The sequence below is a fragment of the Panthera uncia genome, chromosome A2, assembly GCF_023721935.1.
Source record: "Panthera uncia isolate 11264 chromosome A2, Puncia_PCG_1.0, whole genome shotgun sequence".
NCBI classification, from domain to species: Eukaryota; Metazoa; Chordata; class Mammalia; order Carnivora; family Felidae; genus Panthera; species Panthera uncia.
The window spans coordinates 33,455,113-33,476,990 of NC_064816.1; the positions used below are offsets into that span (position 1 = coordinate 33,455,113).

Consider the following 21,878-nt stretch of genomic DNA (forward strand, 5'->3'; position numbering starts at 1 on the left):
ATAATGAAAAATGATCACACTGTGAAAATCAGTGCAAGTTGAGTACTGTGATACTTAGAGAGCAGGCAAAGGACATTCTTCAGAACAGGGCTACTCCATCATCTGTCTCCAGCTGCCACTGGATGCCAATAAGCTGCTAGAATATAATAGCTGACTACATCAGGAATGCACAAATCACTGCCATGCTGAAATGCTTTCTCCCTGCTGCCACTCTTGCTCCCCTGTCCAATATGAGTACTGGTTTATTTCAATTATTTCCAAGATAGATTATCCTCAACATTTGCAAAATAATGCCAACATCAACCAACCTATATCCTAAATGAACAAAAGGTCACCACCTCCACTTTATCAGAACCACTCATGCAGTGAAATAAATTGCAATTTAATTCCAAAAGAAACCATTATTTCCACTTTTTAAAAAACCAGGCTTTCTCTTCCCTCCCTCCCTCCCTCTCTCTCTCTCTCTCTCCCTCTCTCTCTCTCTCTCTCACACACACACACACACACACACACACACACACACACACACACAAGGATAGACAGTACAACTTGTAATGCTCAAGGCTTCCTAACAGGCTGGAGCTACTGACCATCAGGAGAGGCTCTTTCCTTCTTACTATGGCCAAAGCTCTCATCACGCAATTCACAGTACAGAAACTTCAGAGTTCAGAGAATAGTGCTAGTGAAACTCTGAAAGCCTAAGTGCATGGGACCAAATTCTTTTTGCAAATGAATTCCCTTATTTAAAAAAAGGGAGCTCTTAATAATAATGAAATCTATTGATTTTGAGAGATCAGAAACAAGCAAGCTTTGTCAGATTCCAATATGCCAATCTCAGTCCCCAGGCAGTCAGTTAATCTACCTTCCCCAATCGGTCTGACCTCTAGGACCCCAGTGGAGTATTTTTCAAAATACTTTTAAGCTTTTTGTGTTTAAGTTATGATGGCAACACAGTATGATGATTAGAAACACAGGTGAGGACAGGCACAGGTTCAGATCCCAAATCTGACATTACAATACTCAGGTTTAAGTAACTTGCTCAAGGCCACACACAACTAGTAAATGACAGGAGAGGGGTTTGAAGCAACACAGTCTGGGTACAAAGTCTACTGGCTTAATCACTACTCTAAGCTGCCTCCCATTTACTACCATTATTACTGCTCATTCACCAGCACCACCATCATCATCCTCATCATCACTATCAGAGAGCCACATTATACACAGTAATTAATACCATTTTTAAATTAATCAAGTCAAACTCTGAAAAGCCACACTCAGCAAATGCCATCCAATAAAGAGTCACCACATGCATTCATTTTTCTAGTGCCATTCCAGTGAAGTAGTGAAGAAAATGTCATAAACCTCATTTTGCCGACTGGGGAACTGAGCTAAAAATGATTAAGTCTTCTAGCATCAGCTGATGACTGAGAGGCAGAGGGAGACTAATGATGCTCGACTCTATTCACCTAGTATTATCACTCATCTTAAAAATATTTAAGCTTCCCAAATGAAAATAGGGAGGACTGTTTCCAGCCATCCGATCTACCTGGAGAAAAACAAGGCCAGGCTGGCTTGCTAAGCACATTGGAATAAATAAAATATTAAGACATGAGTAAGGGTCTATCATAAAGAATTCCCACACTGTCTGCAGTCAGCATAATAACTGTGGCGTTTCTTATCGTTTTGCATTCAGCCTGGGTAATTCGGTGACACCTTAAAAGTGACAGATGAACATGAAAAAAAGCTGACATCTCTTGCAAGATGCGAGGAGATGCCAGGAGGACCCTAGCAAAGTACAATGACAGCTGCAATGGAGGATGACAGAGCTTGAAAAGCAACTAACCACTTATTTTTTTAGGTTTAATTTTTGTACAAGAAAGACAAAAGAAACAACATGAGATGGCAATGAAAGAAACATATCAATAAACCCTTTCTTAACTGAACAGTTAATATTTCTAAATCTGGCCATAACCAAAATGAATGACAGTCAAACATACCACTGATGCCAGGAGTCCCTGTTCTATAGTTCTTTGGCAAATATCTTTAGCGAACTATTCAAAACATGTAAGAAAAAAGGATTCTTACAGATTCCACCAGACTTTTATTTAGGAAGGCCCTAAAAAGTTCTAGAGCTTTATAGTATTTACCGAAAAGTCTGCTACAAGCATATTTGCCAACATTTCACTAAAACAAACCTCTTAAAATTAATAAATTACCTGTCAAATCCCATAAAAACAGATGGTCACTTGGAGACAGGAGAAGATGTTATTCTGTTTTACACAGCTGCTCAGACTAGGAAAAGATCATTTCATTTTCTAGAACACAGAAGAAAGCTTGTCTGAGATTTCCAATATTATACATAAAAATGAAAATTTCATGCAGCTGCTTCTATGTTACACATCTGGTTATGGCTGAGGAAACAACTTCAAGAGTAAAATAACACCATTATGATAAATAAAAACTAAAATTGGTCTGTTTGTTTTCTCTTAACAAACATCAAGCTATTTCTCAATGCTTTGCTATCAAAAGACTTTAAATTGCTGGGTATGCCTAAACCGGGGCACTGTGACATGCTGTACCTCCCAATTAAGAACCTATTAGTCATCTCTTATCAATGACAAAGTACACACAGATGAGTATCTGATCATCACAATGGTTTCTACCTGTTACTCCTTTCAAGAAGGTGTTTTAGAAATTTTATCAGAAATCTAACACATGAAACAATAAGTCAACACAACACTAATGTCACACATCTGAAATGAGATTTTGATTTGTTAGTCCCCAACACATTACTTACATTACTATAAATCGCATGAAGATGAAGACATTTGGCACCTAAGAACAGTTATGAAATAACCAACACCACGAGCATGCCTGTATTTATGCTCAGAGCTCTCCTGGTTCTATATTTTTAGCAAAAGACATGAAATTTGATAGCTAAATGTATGGCCACTTTTTTCACAATACTTGTAGGAGCACCAATGCTTAAGTCTTCGAAATGTCCACAAAATATATCTGTGACATTCAACTATTGTTAGAGGAGGAGGATTTGTACGGCAGGGGGATCCATTTAAGATTGGCAAAATAATTAAAATGTTGACAGGCCACTTCGAGTTAACTGTGAGGTAGTGAACTGCATCAGGAAGTTTTACTATCACTCCCCTGCTTCTAAAGGATCCTATGGGAACAAATTCAAACCCCTTACAGGGCCAACAACGTCCCACTGGCCTCCTAGATGCTTCTTTTTCTCCAACCTCATCTCCTTCCACTCCCAACCAGCTTTACTCAAGCCTCCATGGTCATCTCTCTGTCCTTCGAAAAAGCCACCAAGCTCATGGCCATCACCTATGTTACCCAGCTGCTTGTGGCACCCCTCCCTAAGGTCTTCTTTGTAGCCGTTCAGCACTCATATCACAAGCATCACTTCCACAGAAAAGCCTTCCTTGACCATCAACCTTGCTCCTACCCTTCAATCTCTAGCCTGTTACCCTCTTTTATTTTCTTCACAGCACTGATACCCTCGGGACATATTTTCTAATTATTTACACACTTATTTTCTATCTCCTCCCACCAGAATTTAAAGGTCTTCCAGAGAGATGTCTTATTCATAGCTATCTCTGCAGCACCAAGTAGCTGCACCTAACAAATACATCAGGAAGAAACTTTGTTTTTCACCACACTGACTCGAAATGGCCAAACAATCCATTTGAATTCAACCTGTTTCTTGGATACCCCTCTACTGGCCTCAGAATCAGACTTAAGAAGGGGTGAGGAGTCATGAAGCCAACAGAACATACCCAGAGCCTATTCTGTTGAAGTTTCTGCCCAAATGGTCTCCCAAGGTGGGCCTCATCTCAGGATCTGGTCTTCCAGGGGAAGAACATGGCACCCCCTATGGATACTCCCAGGCTGAAGGTCTGGCCAAGGGGTGGCTATCTACAGGAGATGTGGATGGATCTACACATGAATGTACATGAGGCATCTCACAATACTGGATGGTCCTGGGGTGACAGGAAGAAGCACAGGCCAGGCAGGTAATCCATATGCTGCACATTCTCACAGGGAACTCCATGAAGTCCAGTAATGGGAATTTTAGATCAGGCCTTCCAAGTCATTAGGAAGGTGTGTTTGCCAAAGTAAGATATTTTATTCTATTGTGGACATATTTTAGTCCATTTGATCGAATGTTAGCTTGGTTTATAACACTGTATTTGGAACAAATGGGAGACAAGCCTCTATTTGTACTCTTGCCTGAGTCCTACAAATGTTGGGGGTGGGCTTGTTGGTCCTTGATCCTGTCCCTTGAGTTCTCTGAGCCTGTTTCCTCACTAGAGAAAGAGAAGTAATTCCTATTCTGCCAACACCTCATATTATGTAAAGAACAAATGAGATCATACATAAAAGTCTATAGAAAGCATAATTTAAAAATATTTGTATTGTGTTCTTTCCCACATGCCTCCCTATATATTCTGGCAAGTGAGGACAATGACAATTTCCACTGCTGATCTCAGAGCCACCTTGGCTTTTGAGAAACTTCCAAAGTAGATGGAATTTTGCTTTTGATTTCATTTTTTTTGTTCAGAGTATTAGATACTCATAAAATTATGTCTCTAAACTGCAAAGTTTCACATCCTTCCAGAAGGAAAAAGATATCAAATTGCCTAAGAGTTTAGACATCAAACGAGAGAGAGAACTGTCTTAAAAAAAGAAAAAGAAAGAAAAAAAAAAAAAACGTCTTGGGGCGGCTGGGGTGGCTCAGTTGGTTAGGCGTCCAACTTCCGCTCAGGTCATGATCTTTCAGTTTGTGGTTCGAGCCCAGCATCGGGCTCTGTGCTGACAGCTCAGAGCCTGGGGCCTGCTTCAGATTCCGTGTCTCCCTCTCTCTCTGCCCGTTCCCCACTCGTGCTCTGTCTCTCAAAAATAAAAGTAAACATTAAAAAAAATTTTTAATGTCTAGAATCATTTATAGTTATTTATAGGTATAATACAGGCATGCCAACTGAAAAATGCCTCTCCTACTATTTAGCCCACTGAACACAGACCTGTTTTCCAGGAAAAGCACATAATATACACAAGTGCTGTGCATTTATTGATCTCTAATCAGTTGTTAGAATGAACTGAAAGTGAAATACACCCTTTGGAATGTTTTAGATCTACCAGGCTATCTGTCCAGAAGCCTCTCCTCCCACCCCAGAGAAAGGATGATCTCAGAGATTTAGTAAGTCAAGAGCACAAACAGAACATATAAAGAAGCTAGGATAAATAAAGATTAACTCAAAAACTTAAAAGAAAGCACAAAAGTAAGCTGGCCAGAATGCAGTAAAAGTTAAAACAAACTCTGGCAAATACAGGACAAGGAAAAATGGAAAAAGATGTCAGTGGACTGAGGTTCAAAAGGGCTGCATTTTAGATGATCAAAACCATTTTATAAAAGGCATTAAACTCATCAAATGGAGTACACTAACTGCTATTAGAAAAATCACAAACTGCCAAAAAATAAATAATGAAAATCTACATCAAAGTACCCGTTAGAAGATTATCACAACATAAGCATTTCAATTTTCTAAATAACTAGGTATTTTTAGCTCACTGTTCAAGACTAAAAATCAGGTAAATTTAGCAGAAAACCTACTATAAATAATAACAGCAATAATAATTAAGAAGGCTTAAATTCATTGAGTGGTTTTAATTTTCATGCACTGATTCGGCTGTGTTAAGACAACAAGTTATTACAATTAACATAATAAAGAGACGCACAGCAAATCTCTAATGCTCGAAATAGTATTAGTGCCTTTTTAGATGGGGAGACTAAGTCAGGAGGGGTTAAGTAACCTGCCCTCGATCTCATGCCAACAAATTAGAAGAAAAACCCAGGAGGTATGGCTTCACAAGAAAGCCAACAGTCTACAGAGTTAAGTGACAGAATCAAGAATAATTATTAGAAAATGGACACTTTATCTGCCATGCCTTCCACACACATGTGTTTATCACTACCACATACAAGAGTGTAAGGCATGGTGGATGACCTGAGTCCACATCTGGAAACTCACTGTCCCAGGGGAGGAGGAAAAGGACCTTACTGACAGGACCTCACAGAGTACCATCATATACGTTCTCTCATATTATCCTCACAACTTCCCAGTTATTCTCTGTCCACAGAGGAAGAAACTGAACCCGAATATGCCAAACAAGTTATTCAGAGTCACAAAAGTATTGTGGCATTGTCCACATGTAAACTAGAGTTAATTCAATGTTAATTTCACCCAGTATTCCCCAAATGGTCCGGGGGAACAGGTCCTCCTTGTCATTCAAGATATTAAACTAAACAGGTGAGGAAAAGGAGTCGGCAATATACAATCATAAGCATACATATTGCTCTCCCCCTTAAAAAGGAGGGGAGGGGATGACTGAATACGAAAGCCACTACTCGAATTCAGACTTTCTGAATCTTATTCAAATATTCTTCCCATGTACAGTCACCCAAGATACCATTTAGGAAACATGATATAAATGTAAGTGTAAATCATGATGGGTACAGCCCTCGGCAAATCAAAACAAAAACAACAGGAGCCATTTTCCAATATCAACTGTTTTTTGTTTTTATTTTCTTTTTTTAATAATATTTTTATTTATTTTTGAGACAGAGAGAGACAGAGCATGAGCAAGGGAGGAGGAGAGAGAGAGGGAGACACAGAATCTGAAGCAGGCAGGCTCCAGGCTCTGAGCTGTCAGCACAGAGCCCAACACGGAGCTCGAGCTCACAAACTGCAAGATCATGACCTGAGCCAAAGTCGGATGCTTAACCGACTGAGCCACGCAGGCGCCCCGAGTTTTATTTTCAAAGAGCAAGAGAAAGAACGAGTGGGGGAGAGGCAGAAGAGAGGTGAGAAAGCACAGAGCCTGATATAAGGCTCGAACACATGAACTGTGAGATCATGACCTGAGCCAAAATCAGGATGCTTAACTGAATGAGCCACCCAGGTGCCCCTCAACGGTTTTCACTGTATAAACAAAGTGCTATGGTGAGCTGAGGTGGCTGATGCTGGCTATTAGGAAGATTTGCTTTTTTTGTTTGTTGGTTGGTTGGTTTTGGGGTTTTTTTATAATTTCTCTGATACAACCTGTTGACATTATTATAGGATTGGGTCACTGCACAGCAAACTCCACATTTATTCCACTGATTTCTTTGGCGCGGTTTGAAAGAGAAATAACATCTTGTGTGATGACAATACAGAATGTATTTGCAAGTACCGGTTTATTGTAATATTCTTGCAATGATTATTAAGATTTGTTATTCTCCTCTATGGGATATTCAGATCATCATGCTCCAGCCAACAGCATATTCAGCTGGTCTCACACATCCTCAACTCCTTTGTCTACCACATCCCATACAACAAGTCCCATGAGCTCTACCTCCAAAATATATCTCAAAGACATCCTCTTCTCTCTACCTCCTCTGTCACCCTCATCCTCCAAACTGCCATCTTCTCTCACTTGAATGACCAGCAGAACAGTCTACCTCTTCCTACAGCCCTGTTAATCCATTCCTCACAGGACAATCCAGAATAGGAAACAGCTCAGGACAGTCTGCCTCGGATTTTCTCGGTTTTATCAATGGAAGTCCCCTATCATAGGAACCCCCTCGTTACCAGGCAATCCAGGACAGTTGGTCACTCCAGTCTATGGTGAACATTTTATACAATAGGTAACATCAAGTCATTGTTGTGCATGAATGAATCATGACCCCCACTCTTTCCCCTTCCCTGGATCCACACCCATTACCGTGGGCCCTTTAGGGCTCCTTCTACTACAGGCCCTGGTCCTTTGACTTTGGGCTCAACTAGTGGGATGTTAGCAGATGTGATGCAAGCAGAGGCTTGAAACATGTTTGTGGTCAGGCTTGCTCTCGTGACATTGGCCACTCCCCTGTGGAGATCTGGTTGTTAGCCTGCTGTTCCAAGGGAGCTGAGAAACACCTGGAGTGGGAATCACTGCTAAACCAATATGAAGACCTGTGAGCAGAACAAATGGCTCGGTGAGTCTTGTGGTGGCTTGGTATCTAGCATTGTTGAGATGCCCAACTGATAAGGATTCTATAAAATTCTCTCCACAGCTCCCCATTTCACTTAGAATAAAATCCAAATTACTTACCGACACTTAACAAAAACCTACCTCTCAGATCTCACCCACTGCCCTTCTCTAAACATCAATCTCACTGGTCTGTGTTCAAACTAACAAAGCTGTTCGACTCAGGATCTCGGCCTTATCCGTCACTTCTGCATGGAACACCTTACTCCCCATTCTTCTCACGACTGGTTGCTTCCATCCTTACTTATGGACTTAAAATCATCTCCTCAAAGACTTCCCTGACCATCCTCAGTCCTTCATGACTTGACCACTTGTTTGTTTCTGTCACAGAACTCCTCACAATCTGTAAATTGTTTGCTAATTTGTTTGTTTATTCTCTGTATCCCCACTAACTTCACTTATACAAACTATTTTCTCAGTAAGTTACTGAATATCAATTGAATGTTGCCCAATGGTCCAGGAAGTCTGTTAATCTGATACCCTCCTGGTCTTAGGCGTAAAAGATTTTTATTATTGAAAACAGAAAGTGAAAATCAATAAGATAGTAGAGCTACAGATGATGTTTATCAATCACTGATACAGTTTTAAATTAAAAGTTCATAAGGGATTTAAGAGGGAAAAAAAAGTTAGCTGAACTGAAGTTTATAAAAACCAGAGAGAACCACACAAGACTTTTAATTGTATCACTCTTTCCAAATGAACAGTACTCAATATCAAAGTTCTATAACAGTACCCTCCACACACACACACACACACACACACACACACACACACACACACCTGGGCCACAACCATCACCAAAACTACTCTGGTTAAATCAAAGGAAGCTAAACAAATAAAAAGTTGCTTGGCCTATTATGGACGCACAAGCCTTTCAGCCACAGACGTTAAAAATGAAACAATGAAAGTATCATTCCCTATCATTAGTTGGAGTTCCATACTATTGGCCAAGTGGAAAATCTTAGCAATCCACCTTCTTCAGGGACTTCAACGTTCACCAAAGACCCCTTTAAACTCTAACCCACTGTGAAGTTCAAAGGCAATGAATCATGACAGCGGATGTTTCTATATTGAGAATATCTTTGTGATGTGAAACACAACAGGCTGAAATCCTTGTTCAGCTAATGGGTGCTGCTTGCAGTATTCACTGCAGGGGAAGGGGAGACACCAGGACTCTTGAGAGTTTCGATTAACAACATCAAGAGATCCAAGAGACAGGATGTCAGACAGGCCTCAAGCAGGAAGGGAGGGCTTTGGTGGGTGCCTGTCCAGTCGAGAGTGTTTTGGACTAAACTGTGGGAAGCAAGAGGGTGTGTAGACGTGCATCAGAGTCCCAGGCAAGCAGCTTCCTCGGCAGGGCTATGGACACTAGAGGCCTTGGTCCCTTGGCTTTGGATGCCGAAGTAAAAGCCTTTGTCTTTGCTTTTCTGTCACTCAGAAGAGCTCTATTTTTTTCTGGAATTTGTACAGCATATTATTATACCTATTAAAAGTGCAGCCTCAGAGTCCAGCCTGCCTGGACCTCTTAGGATTCTTCTACAAACGAGATGATGGCTTACCTCCGTAAAATCTTATGAGGATTTTGAGACAAAACAAGCAAAGCACTTAACCGCATTTATTAAACATACATCAAGTTCTCAAGACAATGTTAGCCACTATATGTCCAACCACTTAACACATGCGTCCAATAAATATTTGCTGAGAGCGTGAGTATTCTGAAAGCCTCAGCTTCTGCTGAAGTGTGCTCTTCTGCTTGGGAAGGGGAAAAAAAATCCCAGGTACAGGTAAAACAACATAAATCTGCCTTCTAAGACATCAATTAGGGTGGTAGCTATGAATATCCCAGTCAGAAGGAAAACACTGCATTTTGTAAAAGGGCCCAACGGCATTCTGGCTTACACATCACTCTCAAGAGTTTGGCTGGTGAGTATCTAAACTCCGTAGTCTGTTGAATTCTGACTGGGTACCCAAAAGTTTACCAAGCTACAAAGGAAAAAAAAAACAATCTGGGGTATACTCAAAGTAGTATCTCTTTGAGGGGTTGTCCATAGAATCCTATCACGGAAGGTGGCCACGTACACTTCTTTCGGGCAGCATGCTTCTCTTTCCCGTCAGTAATTACCTAGCTGATTTCTCTGTTGATGGCTTCCACCTTCCTGCCACAGCCCATGGGGCTGCTAGTCCCTAAGTTTTGCCTTCTTCCTACCGAGCTTAAGGACATGGCCCAATGGCAGTAAAGAAAACCTGCTGGGTGTGTGCATCAGAAAAGTCCCTCTTGGCAAGCGTTAACCTAGATGGAAGGTTCTTTAGGCTATCTATTCTCATTGATTTTTCCAATCCATAACCATTTATGGAATGCATACTACATTTCAGGTACCAGGCATGCAAAAATGAATGGGAAACAGCCTTAGCCCTGGAACAGAGGCACAAGCTTTGTCCGACCCAAGTGTTTTATACCCCTGCCCCTGCATTCATCCCTAATAGTGTCAGGAAGGCCTATTCATTGCCTGTTTGTCTTTCACTTAAAAGCTGAGTGAACTAATGGGGTAATACTCAAAGCTGTCATATTCTGTCCTACTGAACAGGCTTCATATTGAAGACAGTTGTAATCAAAAAGTCATCCTTAAAGTTACTCTTCGAGTAAGGTGAGCACATACTTCATTGTTTAAATGGGAGACAGTTTTGAGAGTGAATGGAATTGCTATTAATAACAGTTCTGGAATAACAGATGTATCCACGTCGGTCCCAGGCAAAGTTAATAGAGATAGTCATCTATGCTTAGAGACATGTATGAAAATTTTAGGAAGATAATTCTTGAAACCTCCTGTCTTGGTTTATGGGAACACATATAATCTATTTCTCACATACAAAGCATTGTGTGGGAGGTCAGATCACAACTATCTCATGAAGAGTGTGCTTCTTCTGGGATACAGACCCCTCGGGTTAAATTGCAGCTGCTGCCCCCACCGTGTGCACACACGTGGAGCACAACACTTACTGTAACAGCAAAAACCACGGCAATATGCCAACAAATGCCCTGTTGGTGAGAACATAAATTGGTGTAGCGACGATGGAAAACAGTATAGAGGCTCCTCAAAGAATTAAAAATAGAACTATCCTAGGATCCAGGAATCCCACTTGTGTATAATTGTACGAAGGAAACGAAAACACTAACTTGAAAAGGTATCTGCACCCTGACATTTATTGCAGCATTATTTACAATAGCCAAGACATGAAAACAACCTGAGTGTCTGTCAATGGATGAATAAAGATGTATAACCATACACATTCTCTCTCTCTCTCTCTCTCTCTCTCTGGAATACTATTTAGCCATAAAACGGAAGGAAGTCCTGCCATTTGCAACAAAATGGATGGGCTTTGAAGGGATTAGGCTACATGAAATAAGTCAAAACAGAGAAAGACAAATTCTGTATGATCTCACTTATGTGTGGGATCTAAAAAAACAACAAACTTACAGAAAAAAAAAAAACTTACAGAAACAGAGAACAGATTGGTGGTTTCCAGAGGCAAGGGGTGCAGGGTGGGTGAAATAGGTAAAGGGGGTCAAAAGGTACAAACTGCCAGTTATAAAATAAATAAGGGGCACCTGGGTGACTCAGTCAGTTAAGCATCTGACTCCTAATTCCAGCTCAGGTCATGATCTCACAGTCGTGAGACAGAGCCCCGTGACAGGCTCGGTGTTGAGTATGAAGCCTGCTTAACATTCTTTCTCTCCTCCCTCTGCCCCTCTCCCCTGCATGCACTCTCTCTCTCTCTCTAAAATAAAATATAAATACATAAATAATAACTAAATAAGCCACGTGAACATAATGCACAGCACAGTGACTATAGTCAAAAATACTGTACTGTATATTTGGAAGTTGGTAAGAAAGGAGATCTTCAAAGTTCTCTTCACAAGAAAACAAAAAAAGCTTCTAATTATATGTGGTGATAGATGCTAACTAGATTGGTGATAGATGCTAACTAGATTGAATGTAGTGATCATTCCCAATATATACACATATTGAATCATTACGTGAAACTAGTATGTCATGTCAATTATATCTCAATTCAAATATATAAATATATATTATGACAACATCTACCCATGTTTCTTCTGAGCCAGACACTGTAATAAGACCTAGGACATTTCCCCAACCAATCCCATAGTACTGATGCCCCATATTTTACAGATGAGGAAGTGGCATTTAACTCCTACAGGAGTTAAAATGCAGCTAGTAAGGGGGTACAGCAAGGCCTGAAACCAAGGCTGTGGACTCCAGAGTCCACCAACTTAAACACCACCACACACCTCCCAGAAGGTATCCATGAGAGGTGACAGTTAAGCTGGACCAAGATGAATGGGAGATAATAACAATGACAATGATCCCAGCTACCCGCTACTGAGACTCTGCTATACCTTATACACACGTCTTCATTTCACTTTCATAGCTATCCTAGGAAGCAAGTATTATTGCTAAACCCAGGAAGCAAGTATTATTACTAAACCCATTTTACAGATGGGGAAACTGAGAATTCTACAAGTTAGGTCACTCACCTAGGGTCACACAGCTAGCATGGGGCAGGCTCAGGATATGAATTTAAGACCAACTCCACAGTGATCTCCACTGGGTTAGAAGGTACTCTGGGGAGGAAGGAACATGAACAAAGGCAAGAAAGAAAGCGATGTGACCACACAACAGAAAATAAGCACACAGAGGGAGACAGTGGGGGAGAGACAGATCATGAGTACGTCATGCACAAGCGGCCATGTGAGCTTAACCTGAATCCACTGAGGACGTTAGAGCAGTAAGGAATTCCAAGCAAGAGGAAAGTCATGAAGGGATCTAGATGTTCTCATGTTTACGATGCTCACGTGTAGTTTATTTATAAAGAAAATATACATTTATGTGAAGCTGTTCTTCAGTGCTCCATCTAGCACCTGAAGACTGGGAACAGTTGGAGTTTTGCATATCAAATACTTCCAGCACTGTGATTTCTCCCCTGTTATCCACACCCCATCTGCTTCTTTCTCCCCATACTGAAGTGACTAGTATCTTTGCTCAAATAAAAGCCTTGAAGACAAAAAATATTCTAATACTTGGCCCACATTTAATTTGAGAGAACAACAGACTCACACATCCCTTAGCGTGTTCCAGGTTGAATGAAAGTAAAAACAAAAAAAAAATACATAATTGAGGTAGCTTGTTTACTCATCTGGTTTTCCTCCTAAGGTAAATCAAGCAATGTTTTTTTTTTAACTTTCTCAATTCATTTCCTGACGTTTTTGTAAGTAACCTAGAAAACTCAAGTGGAGCCTTAGTACGACTTGTGAACATCTGTTAAACACTGCCAACTCCTGTAACAACCACCTTGGGGAATAGAGTAGCATCTTAAAAGCATAATTCCTTAGGTAATATTTATTCTGTTACAGTGTAAAAAAGAACGGTTTTCATTTTCTTTCAAAATTATTCAACTTTTGATTTCATATACCACCATCTCCCTAGAAAATATCAACCAACAGTATATGAGTAATATACTCATTATCAAATCATCTGACGAGCTGCACACTAAATATAGTTTAACATTCGGGTGTTATTTCAAAAGCACTGAGCCTTTTTTTCATCTGCTGTTGATGTTTTTAATAACTATTATTATATTCCTTTTATTACACTTCGGAACATGCACTCAGATTGGGTCAAAAAAGAAGGAAAAGAAGAAGGAAGGGAATTGGGTGAGTGCCTCACTTGTAGAAGGCATTTGCGTGTTTTTATCAGAATCGTTCCATGAAGTACACATTATCATCCTCAATGTTCTAGTCAAGTCAGTTGTGGCTGAAGTAATCAAAACACAGCCGGAGGGAGAGGTCTGTTCTCACTGTACAGTCCACGTTCAGCCTAAGCCAGGACGCAGAGAGACCCATTTCCTCCAAATTCTAAATGCTACAGAGAATACTACATTATCACCACACCCACTTGCTCCTCTTCCTGAGTGTGCCTTGAGACAACCTCCCAGTCTCTCTTGTTCACTGTGATCAGCTGAGGAGCTTCAGCCATTAGAGTGTGAGCTGAAGCGATGTGGCCCCATGCAAAATGTCCACAGGTAATCCTCCGTGCTCTCTTCACCTGTTAAGTGGTTGGGATGAACACAACTGCCAGGTCACGTTTGGGAGCCATGTGTTGAAGGGGGCAGAGTGGAACGACAGGAAGCTCGATCTGTGAGTCGGCACTTGGAGGCAGAGTAAGAACACCACACCGGGCTTCTAAGTGACTAAGAAATACCTCTTTAGGAGCTCCTGGTGGCTCAGGCGGCTAAGCGTCCAACTCCTGGCTTCAGCTCAGGTCATGATCTCGCAGTGCGGTTCATGAGATCGACCCCCACGTCGGGCTCCACACTGATGGTGCAGAGGCCGTCTGGGATTCCCTCTCTGCCCCTCCCCACTCGTTCTCTCTCTCTCTCTCAAAACTAAATAAATAAACTTAAAACAACCGAAATACTTCTTTATTATATTAAGCTACTGGGAATTTGGTAGTTTATGTATTGTAAGACTAGCATTACCTAATATGCCAAAACAAGAAAAAAAATCTAAATGAGTCATGATAAGAAATAACATAGCCAAGGAGTGCCTGGGTGGCTCAGTCAGTTGGGCGTCTGACTTCAGCTCAGGTCATGATCTCACAGTTTGTGGGTTCAAGCCCCGCATCGGGCTCTGTGCTGACAGCTGGGAGCCTGGAGCCTGCTTCAGATTCTATGTCTCCCTCTCTCTCTTCCTGCCCCTCCCCCACTCACACTCTGTCACTGTCTCTCTCAAAAAATAAACAAACATTAAAAACGTTTAAAAAAAGAAATAACATAGTCAAACTGGAATTACCATACAACCATTAAAACAGTGTTTTTGAAAAAAAATTAATATTTGGGTAATGCTTAATTTATGATGCAAAATTTGTAAAGCAGAATTACAAGCCTATATGCATTATATTTTCCCCAAATTTACAAACAAAGATTGCCTCTCAATTATGTTTATGTACATATGTGCACAGGAATTAATGTTGCTGACTGACTGGATGAATGAATGCATAAGAAAAATGGAGGGAAATATGTTCATGTTAAGGAAGGGAATTCCCTCTGGATAATGAGATTTGAGGAGGTTTCCACTTCGTTGTACTTTTCTGTGTTTTTTTAAATCGAAATAATAAAGCATGTTACTTTCATAATCAGAAGAGACCTGTCTGTTTACATTTAAGAGTTCATTAAAAAGGCCACTCTATCTGGACAGTTAATACAGAGCTACTCCCTATGCCCACCTAGCCCAGGCAAAGTTGTTCTACATTTACAACCCCATAAGCTACCCTCTGGTGACTTAAAAGACCCCAGGGAGCAACAGTTCACAGGAAAGTCCTGGAAAATTAGACCATGTGGCAACATAACTTCTTTGTTTACTCACAATGAGGTAGCTCTAAAACACAAGTTGATAAATAAACTGCATTAATGACACACTGAGAAAACAGAAAGTGAAATTATGTCAGTTACCGTGGATACACAATCACGGGCATGTGGAGATCTGGTGATATTCAGAACCAGTCCCTAAAGGAAAACGTCTCCCTCTGGTTTAAATGAAGATTACATGAATGCTTACTGAATGCTCAGCATGATGCCAGGCACATAGCAAGAGGCCAAAGGTTAATGTCACCACTACAATTTTTATTGGTTAAAATGTGAGAAGAATAATTAATCCTTGCTTTAGTATACCACTGAAATTCAAGTTAAGACATTTACTTTCAAAGTGCTGTTCTCATTAGTTTCTAAGGAAACTGAGAGGAAGTTACATGTGCACTTCCCTAAAGCCTGCCTGCCTACAACCTGCCTTGATCTTGTCCTGACTCTATAGGTCCCCTGCCATTTCTATCAGTGAACACCAGAGGACAATTAGGAAAAAGAAGCGAAAATTCTAGAGAGAATTCTAAGGAGAGAGAGAAATTCTAAGGAGATGACCAGAGAAGCCCATGCATATCTGCAGATTCAGGAAGAATAGAAAGGAACATTTTATAAAATGGGGGATCTCTTTGGAAAATATGTACCATATAAAATATTAAAAGACACAACTTGTTGAAGGGGATCCACTCATAAAGACAGTTAAGGAAAGCCTTTAAAGTCAATCAAGGTGTTTCTTTAAGGATCATTTGGAAGTAAACATGAGCAAGTGAAAATTTTCTAAGTAAAAATATTTATTGAGCATTTACTATGTCTCAGGACCTATGCTAAGCACTTTTTGTTGTCTGGATGAGTCAGAGTTCTCAGCGGAAAGCAATGAAAATTAACTCTAGTTGAAATAAGCATAAAGTAAATTACAGGAGATATTAGGAAGGTGCACAAAGGAGGTGAGAAAATCAGGCTCAAAAAATAGAAAGGCATCAAAAGACATCAAAACAGCCAGGAACACATCTCATCACAGAAACCATCTATCTCGTGAAGGCACCACCATTACTCCTAGAAAGCAAACACTGCTCCAACTCTGATGGGCCACACTTGCCAGGACTCTTCCTTCTTTGCCCTGATTCCAGATTCAAAATAATGAAAGGCTGATACAAAAGTAAAATTAAGATTTAATACACAGAAATCAAGGCTATCCTCAACTGTCTTTATAAGACAATCATGACCATCATCTCAACACACAGGATGTAAAATCTTTTGCAAGATCCTAACCACATAAGGTGATAGGACAAAGCCACAAAATCGAGGAGGTTTGCCATGAATTTAACTGCCTACAGTGTTAATAGTATACGTCAATCAGTAGTCAATGGGCAGCAGTTTCCTTTTTACATAAAATACAATTCCTTAATGCTGTAATTCACCAAGCTTTATAGGATGTGATTATATAAAACTCAGAGAATAAGTTATCATATTGACAAATGGAAACATGTTGTAGCTGAAAGCAATCCAAAGCTATTCAAGTTCAATAAAAGCTCCTTATCTCCATTTTAGGATGCATGTCATTAGCTCAGAGAAGATTAATTTTTCCATTCATATTTCAATTTCTTTCCTGGCAAAAAATAAAACTGTGAGTTTCTGAATTATACTCTTCTTGCTTAATCAAATGTTGAGAGTCTCACATCAACATGACTGGAAAAATTAATAAATTATGGAGATTCCTAAAACTAAAAGGTAGTTTCACCTATAGTTATATGCAAATACTCCTTTAAGACAGGGTTTTGATTTACATGAGAGACATATTCTTTCATTCACCTTTAAAGAGAACTGAAAGGCAACATAAAGATTAGCTATGCATACAGTAGGTATTCTGTAATTAACTATTGATTGTATACATTAAATTTAACAACAGAGGAAAGCATAACTACTAAACCTTCTGAGAAAATTGTATGCAAGAGACACAATGCCCTCCTTAAAGTATGATTACAAAAGGTGGTTCATACATACTGCTTCAGAAATGAATATTATCCACATATTAAAAACTTAATTCACCAAACCAAATTTACTCTCTCAATCAGACATAAGTCTACTTTCTACACAAGAAAATGAGGCTTTCACTCAATATGTTATCATTATGAATTGTGTTTCACAAAAAAAAAGGTTTGCATTACCCATTTCAAACAAATGTTCAAATGAACAAGCTTTCCATAACTATATGGCAAATGTTCTTTTGCCCAAAGAGATACAACAAAATGAATCATTAAGAAAATGTCTGCAGATTACAGTTTCTATAAATTGTGCCTTAGAACCTGCCACATCGTTTTAATTCAATCTTCTAATTTTATTAATATGCATTTTCCATCTTAAACATGCTGACTCACACACAAAAATCTCCCAAGAATATCATCATTAGGTTAGCAAAGAGGAAAAACGTTTGGGGAGGAGATTAAATCTAATCTGGCTGGTAGAAATCCTATCTGTCATTTATTAGCTATACAACTTTGGCAAGTTTTTAACCTTACTCTACCTGTTTCTTTGCTTAACAAAGTAACAACACAGCACTAAAAACGGCAACATTTGGGGAAGGAAGGGAAGATGGTGGTGGAGTAGGAAGTTTCCAGGTTCACCTCCTCCTATGATTACAACTAGATAACTATCATATCATCCTAAATACTCCCCAACTCTAAGGAATAGCAAAATGAACTCCACAACTGAGGGTACAGGGGAGACTACATCAAGGAGGATGGGAAGAGTGGAGACAGCTTGGGAGAGAAACCGATTGTGGCCATTATTCCAGTGGAGGGAAAGCCACAGTAACAGAAAGGGCCAAGAGACAGACTAGCACATTGGAGAATCCACAGGGAGGGTGAATGCCGACAGCAATTGGCTTAGAGGGCCATGGGTTCTTGCAGCCAGCGGTGCTTGAAGTATGGAATTTTGAAGGTCAGCATGCTCGGTTCTGGGGGAGCTCAGAGGACATTGGAGTTGCTCATGGAGAAAAGGCAGGGCAAATACCCCATAGACATACAGCATGGAAACAGTCATCTGAAGAGCACCTGGGGCTTCCACATCTTGGAGTATGTCCCAGAGGGGTAGAACCTGTGAAGAAACCCCTCCAGGAACAGAGGAACTGGGGGAAACCATCTCCCTCCACCATCCCTCAGTATAAGCACAGGGCCACCTGTGGGAACCAGCACAGCTCAGACACTTACTACCTAGCTTGCTTACACCAAGCCCCGCCCCACCACATCCTGGTGGAACCGCCCTTCCCAGTCCTCCTTCCTGATAAGAGTAGTCCAAACTCCTGTCCACAACACATCTCCCAACCAAAGAGGTTTGTGGAGCCTTGGTTCCAGTGGCAGCAGCAAGAGGTCTCATTTCACAAGCAGATCAGAGCACGTCTAGTTAAAACAAGCCACATTCAAGCCAAGGATCCAACACTGTCCACATCAGGCAAACAGGCCCTTTGTAAACAACTGGACTAGAGGATAAAGTGGCTGGAACAAAATAGCACAGCATGCACAGCACACACTGGAGACACTCCCAGAAGCATCAACCTTTGGGAACAAGAGACGTGACATGGCAGGGCGCTACAGGTTCTCGTCTTCATAAGGCCATTACCCTCAAGAACAGGAGATGTAGCTGACTTTCCTAACACACACAGAAAGAGGCATACGAACTTAGAGGAAATAAGAAGACAGAGAAATTTATCCCAAAAGAAAGACTGGGACAAGGCCATGGGCGGAGATTTAAGCAAAACATATAGAAATAAGAGTGATCATATGTACACTCATTAGACTTGAGAAAATTGTAGAAGACATAAATGAGGGCCTTAACACATAGAGAAGGAAAAACAACAGAGATAAAGGGTGAAAAGTAAATGCAGTGAGAAACACACCTGAAGGAATGAACAGTAGGATAGAAGAATCAGAGGAATGAATTAGTGACCTAGGAGACAGACTTATGGAATGTAACCGAGCTGAATAAAAGAGAGAAAAATGAATTATGCAAAACAAGAATAGACTTAGGGAACCCAGGGATACCATTAAACATAGTAATATTCATATTACAGGAGTCCCAAAAGAAGAAAGAGAAAAGGGGGCAGAAAATTTATATGAAGAAATAATAGCTGAAAACTTCCCTAATCTGGGGGAGGAAACAGATATCCAGATCCAGGAGGCACAAAGAACTTCCATCAAAATCAACAAAAGCAGATCCACACCAGGACACATAATAACTGAAAAACATATGATGAAAAAGAAAAGATTTTAAAAGCAACAAGACCAAAGAAAGCATTAACTTTCAAGGGAAAACCCATAAGGATAGTAGGAGATTTTTCAAGCAAAAACTTTCTAAGCTAGAAGGCAGTGGCATGGTACATTCAAAGTGCTGAAAGGCAAAAATGTGCAGCCAAGAATATTCTATCCAGCAAGGCTATCATTCAGAATAGGAAGAGAGGTAAAGAATTTCTCAGATAAAACTTAAAGGAGTTCATAACCACTAAACTATCCCTACAAGAAATATTAAAGGGGACTGAGTGGAAAGGAGAGACAGAAGTGATAGTATAAAGGTAGGAAACACAAAAGCAGTAAAAATGAGTATTTCTGTAAAAACATCAATCAAAAATTTAACAAAATAAAGGGATATAAAATATGACACCATATACTTAAAATGTAGAGAGGAGAGGAGTAAAGAATGGGTTCAAACTTAAAGGACCATCAACTTAATCGAGAATGCTATATGCAGAAGAGGTTATATAAAAACCTAATGGCAACCATATATCAAAAACCACTAATAAATATGCAAAGAATAAAGACAAAAAATCAAAATATATCACTAAAGAAAATCAGTAAAACATGAAAGAGAGAAAAACAAGAAAGGATCAGAGAAAATCTTCAGAAACAGACATCAAAACAAATAATAAAATGACAATAAAAACATACCTACCAGTAATTACTTTGAGTGTAAATGGACTAAACATGTCAATCAAAAGACACAGGGTGACAGAATAGATAAAAAAATAATAATAATAAGACCCGTGGATCTGCTGCCCACGAGACTCATTTTAGACCTAAAGACAAGTGCAGATTCAAAGTGAGGAGACAGAGAAACATCTATCATGCAAATGGAAGTCAAAAGAAAGTCAGAATAGCGATACCTATATCAGACAAAATAGACTTTAAAACAAAGGCTGTAACAAAAGACAAAGAAGGACACTATATAATAATAAAGGAGACAATCCAACAAGAAAATATAACAATTATAAATTTTTATGCACCTAACAGAGTAGCACCCAAAGACATAAGACAGTTAATAACTAATTCATAATAATACAATAATAGTAGGGGACTTTAACGCCCCACTTACATCAATGGACAGATCATCAAGACAGAAATCCTATCAACAAGGAAACAATGGTTTTGAATGACACCCTGGAACAGATGGATTTAATAGATATATTCAGAACATTCCATTCTAAAACAGCATAATGCACATTCTTTTCAAGTGCATATGTAACATTCTCTAGAACAAATCTCATGTTAGCCCAGAAAACAAGCCTCAACAAATTCAAGATCAAAGTCATAGTATGCATCTTTTCTGACTACAACGTTATAACATTAGAAGTAAATCACAAGAAAAAATCTAGAAAGACCACAAATACATGGAGGTTAAATAACACACTACTAAACAATGAATGGGTCAAAAGGAAATCAAAGTTCATAAAAAAGTACATGGGAACAAATGAAAATGAAAACGTAACAGTCCAAAACCTTTGGGATACAGCAAAAGTGGTTCTAAAAAAGAAGTTTATACCAATCCAGGCCTACTCAAAAGCAAGAAAAACATTAAATAAGCAAACTAACCTTACACCTTAAAGGAGCCAATAAAAGAACAACAAACAAAACCCAAAACCACAAGGAAGGAAATAATAATGATTAGAGCAGAAATAAATGATATAGAAACTAAAAAAAAAACAATAGAACAGATCAATGAAACCAGGAACTACTTCTTTGAAAAGATCAACAAAATTGATAAACCACTAGCCAAATTCATCAAAAACAAAAAAAGAGAAAGAACTCAAACAAAGTCACAAATGAAAGAGGACAAATAACAACCAACACAAAAGAAACACAAAGTATTGTAAGGGAATATTATGAAAAATTGCAGGCCAACATTGGACAACCTAGAAGAGAAGGATAAATTTCGAGTAACATATAACCTACCAAAATTGAAACAGGAAGAAATAGAGAATTTGAACAGACCAATAACCAGCATAGAAATAGAATCAGAAATCAAAATAAAAGTCCAGGACTAGATGGCTTCACAGACAAATTCTATCTAAGAGTTAAAGAAGAGTTAAT

General features: G+C 39.5%; 1 protein-coding gene across 13 annotated transcripts in view; it reads right to left on the minus strand.

The window, feature by feature from the left end:
* The window catches only part of SUCLG2 (succinate-CoA ligase GDP-forming subunit beta), a 326,281-nt gene that overhangs the window by 245,969 nt on the left and 58,434 nt on the right, over window positions 1–21,878 (minus strand). The window contains exon 1 of one of the 13 annotated variants that reach the window (XM_049642693.1): window positions 20,884–21,433. The exons of 11 other annotated variants lie outside the window; for them this stretch is intronic. The gene's annotated coding sequence lies outside the window, so the exon portion shown is untranslated. Of the gene's footprint in view, window positions 1–2,216; window positions 5,483–20,883; window positions 21,434–21,878 lie in introns of those variants that run through there. One more of the 13 variants, XM_049642694.1, reaches the window with a different exon arrangement.